Genomic DNA, 11,891 nt, shown 5'->3' with positions numbered 1-11,891 from the left:
CACTGCCAAAGGCGCTTCAACAAAGTACTGAGTAAAGGGTCTGAATACTTATGTAAATGTGATATTTAAGTGCTTTATTTTTAATACATTTAAAAGAAAATCTAAAAACCTGATTTTGCTTTGTCATTATTGGGCAATTTGTTGTAAATTGATGAGGAAAAAAAAGATTTAATACATTTTAAAATACGCCTGTAACATAACAAAATGTGGAAAAAGTCAAGGGGTTTGAATAATTTCCGAATGCACTCTACATAGCAAATAGAGTTTGTTCGTTCTCTAACTGTACATCTCTGAGCTAAGGTTAACTCAATCATTTCAAGCTAGGACAATGATTTCAAGACAATAGCTCTTTTTTCGATAGCCTCTCGATAATTGCTTAACTGTCTAGTAAACTTAGACATGTGCATAGTATTTCAAGGATCATAACCTTGGCTATACCCACTGGATATTGATTATGGGCCTATAGCCTTCAAATAAGTTTCAAGTTTTCATGTCACATGCACAAGTATAGTGATATGCTCTTCTGGCAAACTCAAAACCCAACAATGCAATAATCAATAATAATGTATTACTAGAAAAGAACACATGAGAAATAAGAATAAGAAGTATAAAATACACAAATGTATTACTAGAAAAAAACACATGAGAAATAAGAATAAGAAGTATGAAATACACAATAAAGTAAGTAAGCATACTATTCACAGGAAATATTTAAAAAAAAAAGTTTGTGCAGGCATTCTGGAGTAATGGAGGTAGATATGTATAGGGGTAAGATGACTAGGCAACAGGATATAAGATAAACAGAGTAGCAGCAGCTTACATGTGAGTGGGTGTGTGGGTGTGTAGAGTCCGTATAAACGTACAGGTAAGTGCATATTATGTGTGAGTGAGTGAGTGAGTGAGTGAGTGAATGAGTGAGCAAATGGAGTGAGGGTTTGTTTGTGTGTTGAAGTGACAGTGTATGTGAGTGTGTCGTGAGTGTGCATACTTAAATAAAAGGTCAATGAAGATACAAGGTAAACTCGATCCCTGTAGCTATTTTGTTAGCTGATTTCTCAGTCGTATTGCTTAGGGATAGAAGCTGTTCAAGAGCCTGTTGGTGTCAGACTTGATGCACCGGTACCTCTTGCCGCGTGGCAGCATAAAAAATAGTCTACGGCTTGGGTTGTTGGGGTCTTTGACGATTTTCCGGACATTCTTTTCACACCGCCTGATATGGAGGTCCTGGATGGCAGGAAGCTAGGGCCCAGTGGGCTGTCCGCAAAACCCTCTGTTGTGCCATGAAATCGAGGGCGGTGCTATTGCAATACCAAGCAGTGATGCAGCCAGTCAATACGCTGTCAATGGAACAGCTGCATAACCTTTACAGAAATTCAGCGCCCATGCCAAACTTTTTCAACCTCCTGAGAGGGTAGAGGCACTCACGACTGTGCATTCACGACTGTGTATGTGTGTTTGGACTATTTGAAGCCTTTAGTGATTTGGACACCGAGGAACTTGAAGCTGTCTACCTGCTCCACTTCCGCACCGTCGATGTGGACGGAGGTGTGCACGCACCCCCTATTTCCTGTAGTCCACGATCAGCTCCTTGGTCTTGCGGATGTTGAGGGAGAGGTTGTTGCTCCGGCACCACACTCCCATCTCATTGACCTCCTCCCTGTAGGCTGAGTCATCGTCGCCGGTGTTCAGGCCTACCACCGTCATGTTATCAGGGAGCTTGATAATGGTGCAGGAGACGTGCGTGGCCACAAAGTGAAGGGTGAACAGGGAGTACAGGAAAGAAGTAAGCACACACCCCTGTTGGGCCCCTGTGTTAAAAGTATAGGGGAGGTGATGTTTCCTACCCTCACCACCTGGGTTCAGCCGCCAGGAAGTCCTGTTGCAGAGGGAGTTGTTCAGAGTCCGAAGCTTGGTGACAAGCTTGGAGGGGATAATGGTGTTGAACGCTGAGCTGTAGTCAATGAACAGCATTCTCACATAGGTATTCCTATTATCTAGGTGGGTGAGGTCAGTGTGGAGAGCAATTGAGATTGCGCCCATCTATGGATCTGTTTGGGTGGTATGCAAATTGGAGTGGGTCTAGGGAACCCTCACCATGGGTACAACGTCGCCGACGCATTTTCTAATGAAGCCAGTGACGGAGGTGGTAAGCTCGTCGATGTTATTGGCAGAGTCTCGAAACATATTCCACTCAGCGCGAGCAAAGCAGTTCTGAAGCATACCCTCTGATTCTGGTGACCATTTCTCAATGGAGCGAATTGTGGTTACTTCCTGTTTCAGCTTCTGCTGTAAACTAGAAGCAAGAGTACGGAGTCATGATCTGAATTGAATGGTGGATGAGGGAGGGCCTTGTATGCTTGCCTGTGGGTAGAATAGCAGTGGTCTTTATCGCCCCTAGTGGAGTTGGTGACGTGTTGATTGAATTTGGGCATCACGTATCTTAGTGACGGCAAATTAAAATAGCCACCAATCAAAAAGGCAGACTCTGGGTGTAGGGTTTCCTGTTTGTACATTCGCCAGTAGAATGGAGGGAAGAGCCTCACGGTTTTCCCTTCGCCTTAATCTCACCAGGATCCCCCCTCTTTTGCCTCTGTAACGCCGACGGCCAAGCTTGGTCAGGGACGTGACCAAGAACCTGATGGTCACTCTGACAGAGCTCCAGAGTTCCCCTGTGAAGATAGGAGAACCTTTCAGAAGGATAACCATCTCTGCAGCACTCCATAAATCAGGCCTTTACAGTATGTTAGAGTGGCCAGACAGAAGCCACTCCTCAGGAAAAGGCATATGTCACTCCACTTGGAGTTTGCCAAAAGTCACCTCAAGGACTCAGACCATGAAAAATTAGATTGTCTGGTCTAATTAAACAGAGATTGAACACTTTGGCTTGAATGCCAAGCTTCACGCCTGGAAGAAACCTGGCACCATCCCTACGGTGAAGCGTGTTGGTGACAGCATAATGCTGTGGGGATGTTTTTCAGAGGAATGGACTGAGAGACTAGTCATGATTGATGGAAAGATGAACGGCGCAATGTACAGAGAGATCCTTGATGAAAACCTGCTCCAGAGTGGTCAGGACTTCAGACTGGGGTGGAGGTTCATTTTCCAACAGGACATATCCAAGACAATGCAGGAGTGGCTTCGGGACTAGTCTCTGAATGTCCTTGAGTGGCCCAGCCATAGCCCAGCCTTGAGACCTGAAAATAGCTGTGCAATGACGCTCCCCATCAAAGCTGACATAGCTTGAGAGGATCTGCAGAATATAATGGGAGGAACTCCTCAAATACAGGTGTGCCTAGCATCATACCCAAGAAGGCTCGAGGCTGTAATCACTGCCAAAGGCGCTTCAGTAAAGTACTGAGTAAAGGGTCTGAATACTTATGTAAATGTGATATTTAAGTTCTTTATTTTTAATACATTTAAAAGAAAATCTAAAAACCTGATTTTGCTTTGTCATTATTGGGCAATTTGTTGTAAATTGATGAGGGAAAAAAAGATTTAATACATTTTAAAATACGCCTGTAACATAACAAAATGTGGAAAAAGTCAAGGGGTTTGAATAATTTCCGAATGCACTCTACATAGCAAATAGAGTTTGTTCGTTCTCTAACTGTACATCTCTGAGCTAAGGTTAACTCAATCATTTCAAGCTAGGACAATGATTTCAAGACAATAGCTCTTTTTTCGATAGCCTCTCGATAATTGCTTAACTGTCTAGTAAACTTAGACATGTGCATAGTATTTCAAGGATCATAACCTTGGCTATACCCACTGGATATTGATTATGGGCCTATAGCCTTCAAATAAGTTTCAAGTTTTCATGTCACATGCACAAGTATAGTGATATGCTTTTCTGGCAAACTCAAAACCCAACAATGCAATAATCAATAATAATGTATTACTAGAAAAGAACACATGAGAAATAAGAATAAGAAGTATAAAATACACAAATGTATTACTAGAAAAAAACACATGAGAAATAAGAATAAGAAGTATGAAATACACAATAAAGTAAGTAAGCATACTATTCACAGGAAATATTTAAAAAAAAAGTTTGTGCAGGCATTCTGGAGTAATGGAGGTAGATATGTATAGGGGTAAGATGACTAGGCAACAGGATATAAGATAAACAGAGTAGCAGCAGCTTACATGTGAGTGGGTGTGTGGGTGTGTAGAGTCCGTATAAACGTACAGGTAAGTGCATATTATGTGTGAGTGAGTGAGTGAGTGAATGAGTGAGCAAATGGAGTGAGGGTTTGTTTGTGTGTTGAAGTGACAGTGTATGTGAGTGTGTCGTGAGTGTGCATACTTAAATAAAAGGTCAATGAAGATACAAGGTAAACTCGATCCCTGTAGCTATTTTGTTAGCTAATTTCTCAGTCGTATTGCTTAGGGATAGAAGCTGTTCAAGAGCCTGTTGGTGTCAGACTTGATGCACCGGTACCTCTTGCCGCGTGGCAGCATAAAAAATAGTCTACGGCTTGGGTTGTTGGGGTCTTTGACGATTTTCCGGACATTCTTTTCACACCGCCTGATATGGAGGTCCTGGATGGCAGGAAGCTAGGGCCCAGTGGGCTGTCCGCAAAACCCTCTGTTGTGCCATGAAATCGAGGGCGGTACTATTGCAATACCAAGCAGTGATGCAGCCAGTCAATACGCTGTCAATGGAACAGCTGCATAACCTTTACAGAAATTCAGCGCCCATGCCAAACTTTTTAACCTCCTGAGAGGGTAGAGGCACTCACGACTGTGCATTCACGACTGTGCATGTGTGTTTGGACTATTTGAAGCCTTTAGTGATTTGGACACCGAGGAACTTGAAGCTGTCTACCTGCTCCACTTCCGCACCGTCGATGTGGACGGAGGTGTGCACGCACCCCCTATTTCCTGTAGTCCACGATCAGCTCCTTGGTCTTGCGGATGTTGAGGGAGAGGTTGTTGCTCCGGCACCACACTCCCATCTCACTGACCTCCTCCCTGTAGGCTGAGTCATCGTCGCCGGTGTTCAGGCCTACCACCGTCATGTTATCAGGGAGCTTGATAATGGTGCAGGAGACGTGCGTGGCCACAAAGTGAAGGGTGAACAGGGAGTACAGGAAAGAAGTAAGCACACACCCCTGTTGGACCCCTGTGTTAAAAGTATAGGGGAGGTGATGTTTCCTACCCTCACCACCTGGGTTCAGCCGCCAGGAAGTCCTGTTGCAGAGGAAGTTGTTCAGAGTCCTAAGCTTGGTGACAAGCTTGGAGGGGATAATGGTGTTGAACGCTGAGCTGTAGTCAATGAACAGCATTCTCACATAGGTATTCCTATTATCTAGGTGGGTGAGGTCAGTGTGGAGAGCAATTGAGATTGCGCCCATCTATGGATCTGTTTGGGTGGTATGCAAATTGGAGTGGGTCTAGGGAACCTTCACCATGGGTACAACGTCGCCGACGCATTTTCTAATGAAGCCAGTGACGGAGGTGGTAAGCTCGTCGATGTTATTGGCAGAGTCTCGAAACATATTCCACTCAGCGCGAGCAAAGCAGTTCTGAAGCATACCCTCTGATTCTGGTGACCATTTCTCAATGGAGCGAATTGTGGTTACTTCCTGTTTCAGCTTCTGCTGTAAACTAGAAGCAAGAGTACGGAGTCATGATCTGAATTGAATGGTGGATGAGGGAGGGCCTTGTATGCTTGCCTGTGGGTAGAATAGCAGTGGTCTTTATCGCCCCTAGTGGAGTTGGTGACGTGTTGATTGAATTTGGGCATCACGTATCTTAGTGACGGCAAATTAAAATAGCCACCAATCAAAAAGGCAGACTCTGGGTGTAGGGTTTCCTGTTTGTACAATCGCCAGCAGAATGGAGGGAAGAGCTGGACGGTTTTCCCTTCGCCTTAATCTCACCAGGATCCCCCCTCTTTTGCCTCTGTAACGTCGGCGTTTCCTCTTGGGTAGCACGAAGATTGGGTTGGAATTACAGAGAGGGCCCAGGGCAGATGAGTCGAAGTAGAAGCCGGAATCTGATGTTCAAGAGTTCTTGTCAGTTGTAAGACATGATAGCAGATACATTGAAAATAGACAACAATAAACAAAAAAAGAATGACAAAATAGCAAAGTTGGGCCGGAGATTGCAAAACGGCGACCCTCCAGTCCTCATCTAAGCCTCATCTTAGATCATCTAATAAGGGAGTCAGATAGTACATCATATTTTGGGTCATAGACCCTCCACTAATTCTCTGTATTCTACAGACAAAGTGAATTTTCACTATTCTACTATGCATCTCATATTTATAAAATAGAGAGAACCACAAAGGACTGAAAGCGTAGAAGTGAAAGCTGATGCATGATGAAACTAAAAGGAAAAATACAATTGCACACACACAGACACACAGTCTCACACTCACACACACACTTGAATGTTGAATAAAAATAGTGAGATGAACATAGAGTTAGAGAGTTATAGCTAGATGACTAGAATGAAAACCTCCCCTGTCACATGACGGAGGTGATGCTCGCTCTACAGCACAAACTCATATCACGATGGAGAGAGAAAAGGAACAGAAAACTCTCTAGCCAGCCTGATGGCCGGCCGTCCATATTGAATATTTCTTCCTGATGGACACAGCACATTAACTACCTCATTATCTATTTCCCACCATATGGACTTGGGCTGGGGTGGATCACCACTGCAATACCGAGTCTGCTCTGCCTAATTATAACAACTATGCCATTTCCATCACTAGGGCCAGTTGCATAAAATGGTGTCACGGCCTTCCGGAGATTGGTGTCACCGTGCCCACACTATGAGAGCTGGGGAGAGGTGCCCGGTGGCACTTGGTTGGCCCCTCGGAGCTCACAGAGCAATTACCCTGGGTGAGGGGAGAGGAAACAGAGCCGAGGGCAGAGGAGGGAGACAGCTAAACCAGGCTAGCCAGAGATTAGGGGATCTCTGCGTTAATGTCCGTGACTTTTAGAGATTAATCCCCTTGTCCTCCTCTAGAAAGTCAGAACTAAAGTGATGTTGCTGTGAACCGCACTGGTCTGCATGAGTAAGGCGACCTAGATAGACTAACTTCAGAGAAACAGCAGGCCATCAGAGATGAGAGTGCAGATGAGTAGGCTGTAGATGTTTTCTGTAGAGATTGTAGTAAAAACTAAACTTGCTTTGCAATAGAACAACAGAGAACCCGACAGATTATGCAACACCAAGGGCTATCTGCCAATTATATAGAACCTAATCATTAGATGGTCATTAATACACAGTAGGCCTACACTCAAGCAAATAGTCTGAATTCTAGTTGGATACAAACTCTTTTATCCATTGATCTTCCATATGCAGCAGCAAATGCATTGGCTTGAGTTCCCATTTTCCTCTAAAGTATATTTTTCTTCCTTTTTCCTCCCGCCCTCTCAGTGCTCAGCCCTTGATGTTCTTTAGCAGAGTCCTTGAGTCTTAAATTAGGCCCTACGGGTGCCCACCGATCGATAGGCTCGCTGCAGGTGCGTGCCAATGGGAAGAAACTGCAGTTTTGCTCTGCTCTAAATAAAACAACCCAGGCTGAGAGCGGAAAGTGCTGGAGACGCCTTCGCCGTCAAGTGCTCTGCACGTTAAACCACTCCTAGTACATTATGGAAGCATAATATTGACCAAGACATGTTGTAAAGCAAAACTGTGTTCAAGCTGTGCTACATCTCAGAGACCGCCAGACTGCAGTCCAAAAAACAACTGCCTATTGATCTGTGTGTAAACTAAACGAAACTGGGGGTTTCTTCAATTTCTCTATAAATAGATTGAAAGCAAATATTTACTGAATAAAGCCGTACTATAATGATTATTGATTACTGGCTGTTATACAAACCATGCTGGAACAACATCAGGGTCTCTAAGATAAAGCCTGGGGCATTATGGGAGCCAACAGGTTTGGAGCAAGGTTAGAGCCTTGCTCCAAAAAGGTTGTAGCTGACAAAAACGGATTGAGTTTATTGTTCTTCCATTGGGTCATTTTGATTAGGCCAGAGACACCTGGCGGCACTACGTTTTACACATCTTTGTGCATCTATTCAGTGCCAAAAGTTTAGCTTGTATTCACAGTCTCTGCCTGTCGTCCTACATGAGTCCCATGAGTCGAAAAGGTCTTGGTAATAGTTTTAGTCACACTGTACTTTTAAATCCAATTATAAAGGCCTACTTCTAAAACTTGAGATTACAGTGAGATATTGTTATATTCTTATTGCTACTGCTCAGTCTGTGCCACCAGATGTGTCACTATGTTGTACTCACCCAAAATTCAGGAAGAGTTTGTGGTTAGGACTACTTGATGTAGCCTCAGGGATGCAAACTGTTCAAGGTCCCAAAAGGTTACACTTTTTTTGCACTGAAATATACAAAAAAATGCCCTCTAGATGGAAATGCAGTTTTTAACTAATTAAACAGCAACTAATATGATCTACATGATCAGTCTCTGTGTGTAAAATAAAAATGTGGTTAATGTGAACCCAACTCACAGCTAAAAAATGTAAAGAAAGCAATCCAATGTTATTTGTTGCCTAGACTTTACTGCAAATGACACTCAAGTCTTCAGAAAAAACAATACACTAATATTGCAGTTAGCCATGACAGCCTTTATAATAGAAGGCTTGTGACCACACACATCTAAATATTGCATTTGGGAAAAATCATCTAAGAGTAGAAATAGAATGAAACAAACAGGCATTCTATTTTTGCTCTATTATAGTGGCCACTATAGTAGACATCGATCAAGTGCGCACGGCTACAATTCTGGTGTGAGTTAACTGACCCAAATGTATTACTTGTGGCTCGGACCGATTGTGGCTACTATCTGGCAGATGATTACACGGTGGCTTTATATAATTAACATTTCATTATTCATACATTTTTCCATATTTTCTCAATGTTTCTGTGATCAAAAAATGTCATTAGAATGTAAATTAAATTCTTTAAGAGTCCTGTTTAAGTAATATTTTAGTATTTTGATACTTTGTGTAAGGCAATTGATAAAAACAGGGCCACCCGAGTGGTGCAGGGGTCTAAGACATTGCAGTGCAAACTGCGTTGCTTCAGATGCTGGTTCAATACCTGTGCTGGCCACGATAAGGAGACCCTTGAATCGTTGAACAATTGGCCCAACGCTGTCCAGGTTAGGGGAGGGTGTGGCTGGTCAGGATGTCCTTGTCCCATCGCGCTGTAGCCTGTGGTGGCCAAGGCACATGCTCGCTGACATGATCACCAGGTGTACGATGTTTCCTCTGACACTTTGCTAATCTCAACCTTCACCTCTCCCAAGGCCATATGGGAGTTACAGTGATGGGACAAGACAATTGGATATGACTAAAATAGCAAAATACAATTAGTTAAATAAATTGTGGATGGGTATAATTTGTATGAATAATAGTAATATTTAAAATGACCAAATCAGGTAATTTTGTATACATTTATTTAAAATTGCATCGGGCCACTTCTAAGGGGATTCTGGTAAGATGCCGGCTGAATTTCAGTAGATGGAAACGGCAGTCAATCATTTTCATTTCGGGCCAAACCCGACACCCGATTCCGGGCCCGATTCAATCAGTTCCGCCCCCCCGGAAGAGGGCCGCTTCTGGGCCAATTCCTCATTGCTTGGTTGGGTGACTGGAGTCTTGACAATTTTACACTCTGTAGCACCATGCGGTCAGATGCCGAGCAGTTACAATACCAGGCGGTGATGCAACCAGTATACAATATACATCACTTCAGATCATTATTGATCACTGAACCATAATTATTTTAATATCTGTTATAAAAGACATTTAACAATAAAAAAATTGCTATTAAAGTATTGCACATGAATGTAACAAAGTAATGCTCTCGATGGGACAGCTGTATAACTTTTTGAGGATCTGGGGCCGCATGACAAATCTTTTTTCATTCTCCTGAGGGGTAAAAGGTGTTGTCGTGCCCTCTTCACGACTGTCTTGGTGTGTCTGAAAATATATGCCTTTTGTAGCTCCACCGTGTGGTCAATCTGAATGTGCTTGCATATCTTGACAGGGTTTGGAACATGTGCACCAAGTTTGGTTACAATACAAATATCCATGTCTGATTTATATGCATTTATGTACCAGATCAAGCCCACATTCATGTTTATTTGTCAGTTCTTGACATACTAGACTGGTGAAAAAATTGCGTTGAAAGACTTTGATCCATTTGGGGCAGCAGGTAGCCTAGTGTTGGGCCAGTAACCGAAATGTTGTTGGATCAAATCCCTGAGCTGACAAGGTAAAAATTCGCCATTCCGCCCCTGAACAAGGCAATTAACAAGGCACTGTTCCCTGGTAGGCCGTCATTGTAAATAAGAATTTGTTCTTAAATGACTTGCCTGGTTAAATAAAGGTTAAATAAAAAATGGATGCCATTTCAAGTTTCATCCAGATCGGCGGAAAATCCATCATAGCAGACCTTGTGGGTCCTTGAGGCAAATTTGTTCCTTGTGAGAAGAGGGGTCTACGCAAAGAATATCAGGACTCTAGGTCAGGGATGGGCAACTGGCAGCTCGCGGGCTGCAAAGGCCTCGGATCAATGTCCCTCTGAAAATATCAATTGTCTTTGATTTATTGTCATGCTATGTCATGATAGTTTTGTCATTCCTAATTCTATGGCCAGGCCACTCCCTGTCTCTCACACCAGTCTCTCTTATCTTGTGTCCCCTGCCCAGTATTCATGGATACAGCTCTCAGATGATAAACATATGATCTGTGCTATTCAGAATCCTTTGGGATGTCCCTACTTCTTTGAAGTTGACATTTAAAATGGTTAAGGTTAGGTAAGGGATTTGGATATGTGCAAGGTTAAGGAAAGGGTTATGGTTTAGGGTAGGAAGTAGCAATGATTCCAGATAGCACTGACCATACACATGTAGGAGGATGGACGCAAGGACTGGCTATAAAAGGCTTGTTTTCAGTTAAACAGGCCTATGTTAGGTTGTGATGGGGAAGAACAGTTCAACTAAGCTCAACAAACATGTATATCTTATTATCTTAAATAATCAATGGGTTTACAGTGTCTAGTGAAAGTCTACACACATTCAACAGTTAAAATATTTGAGATTGACCCATTTACTGTCCACCCACACCATCTCTGGATCAGGTTGCCAGCCTTCAGATTGACATTTTGAGCATTTGGTGCACAATGGTGGAAATAGGAGACAGTGTTAAAACTTTTTATGGCTGCAGGGGCAGTATTGAGTAGCTTGGATGAAAGGTGCCCAGAGGTGCCCAGAGTAAACGGCCTGCTCCTCAGTCTCAGTTGCTAATATATGCATAGTATTATTAGTATTGGATAGAAAACACTCTGAGGTTTATAAAACTGTTTGAATGATGTCTGTGAGTAAAACAGAACTCATATGGCAGGCAAAAACCTGAGAAGAAATCCAAACAGGAAGTGAGAAATCTGAGGTTGGTCGATTTTCAACTCAGGCACTATTGAATTCACAGTGGGATATGAATGAAGTTGCACTTCCTAGGGCTTCCACTAGATGTCAACTGTCTTTAGAAACTTGAATGAGGCTTCCACTGTGTTGTAGGACTGAATAAGAGCTGAATGAGTCAGGTTACTGGCAGAGAGCCATTTCCTGGTCATGTGCATTCGACATGATATCGACTTGCATTCTGTTGCTCCTCTAGAAACAAAGGAATTCTACGGTTGGAACTTTATTGAAGATTTATGATAAAAACATCCTAATGATTGATTCTATTCTTAGGTTGAAATGTTTTTTCGACCTGTTATATAACTTTTTGAAGTTTTGTCCGAAGTAATGCACTAGTGTTTGGATATGTGTACCTAACGCTAACAAAAGTAGCTACTTGGACATAAATAACGGACATTATCGAACAAATCAAGCATTGGAACTGGGA

This window comes from Oncorhynchus masou, chromosome 24 (genome assembly GCF_036934945.1).
Source record: "Oncorhynchus masou masou isolate Uvic2021 chromosome 24, UVic_Omas_1.1, whole genome shotgun sequence".
NCBI lineage: Eukaryota > Metazoa > Chordata > Actinopteri > Salmoniformes > Salmonidae > Oncorhynchus > Oncorhynchus masou.
The sequence above is the reverse complement of the archived record's forward strand: the minus strand, read 5'-3'. Positions refer to the sequence as shown.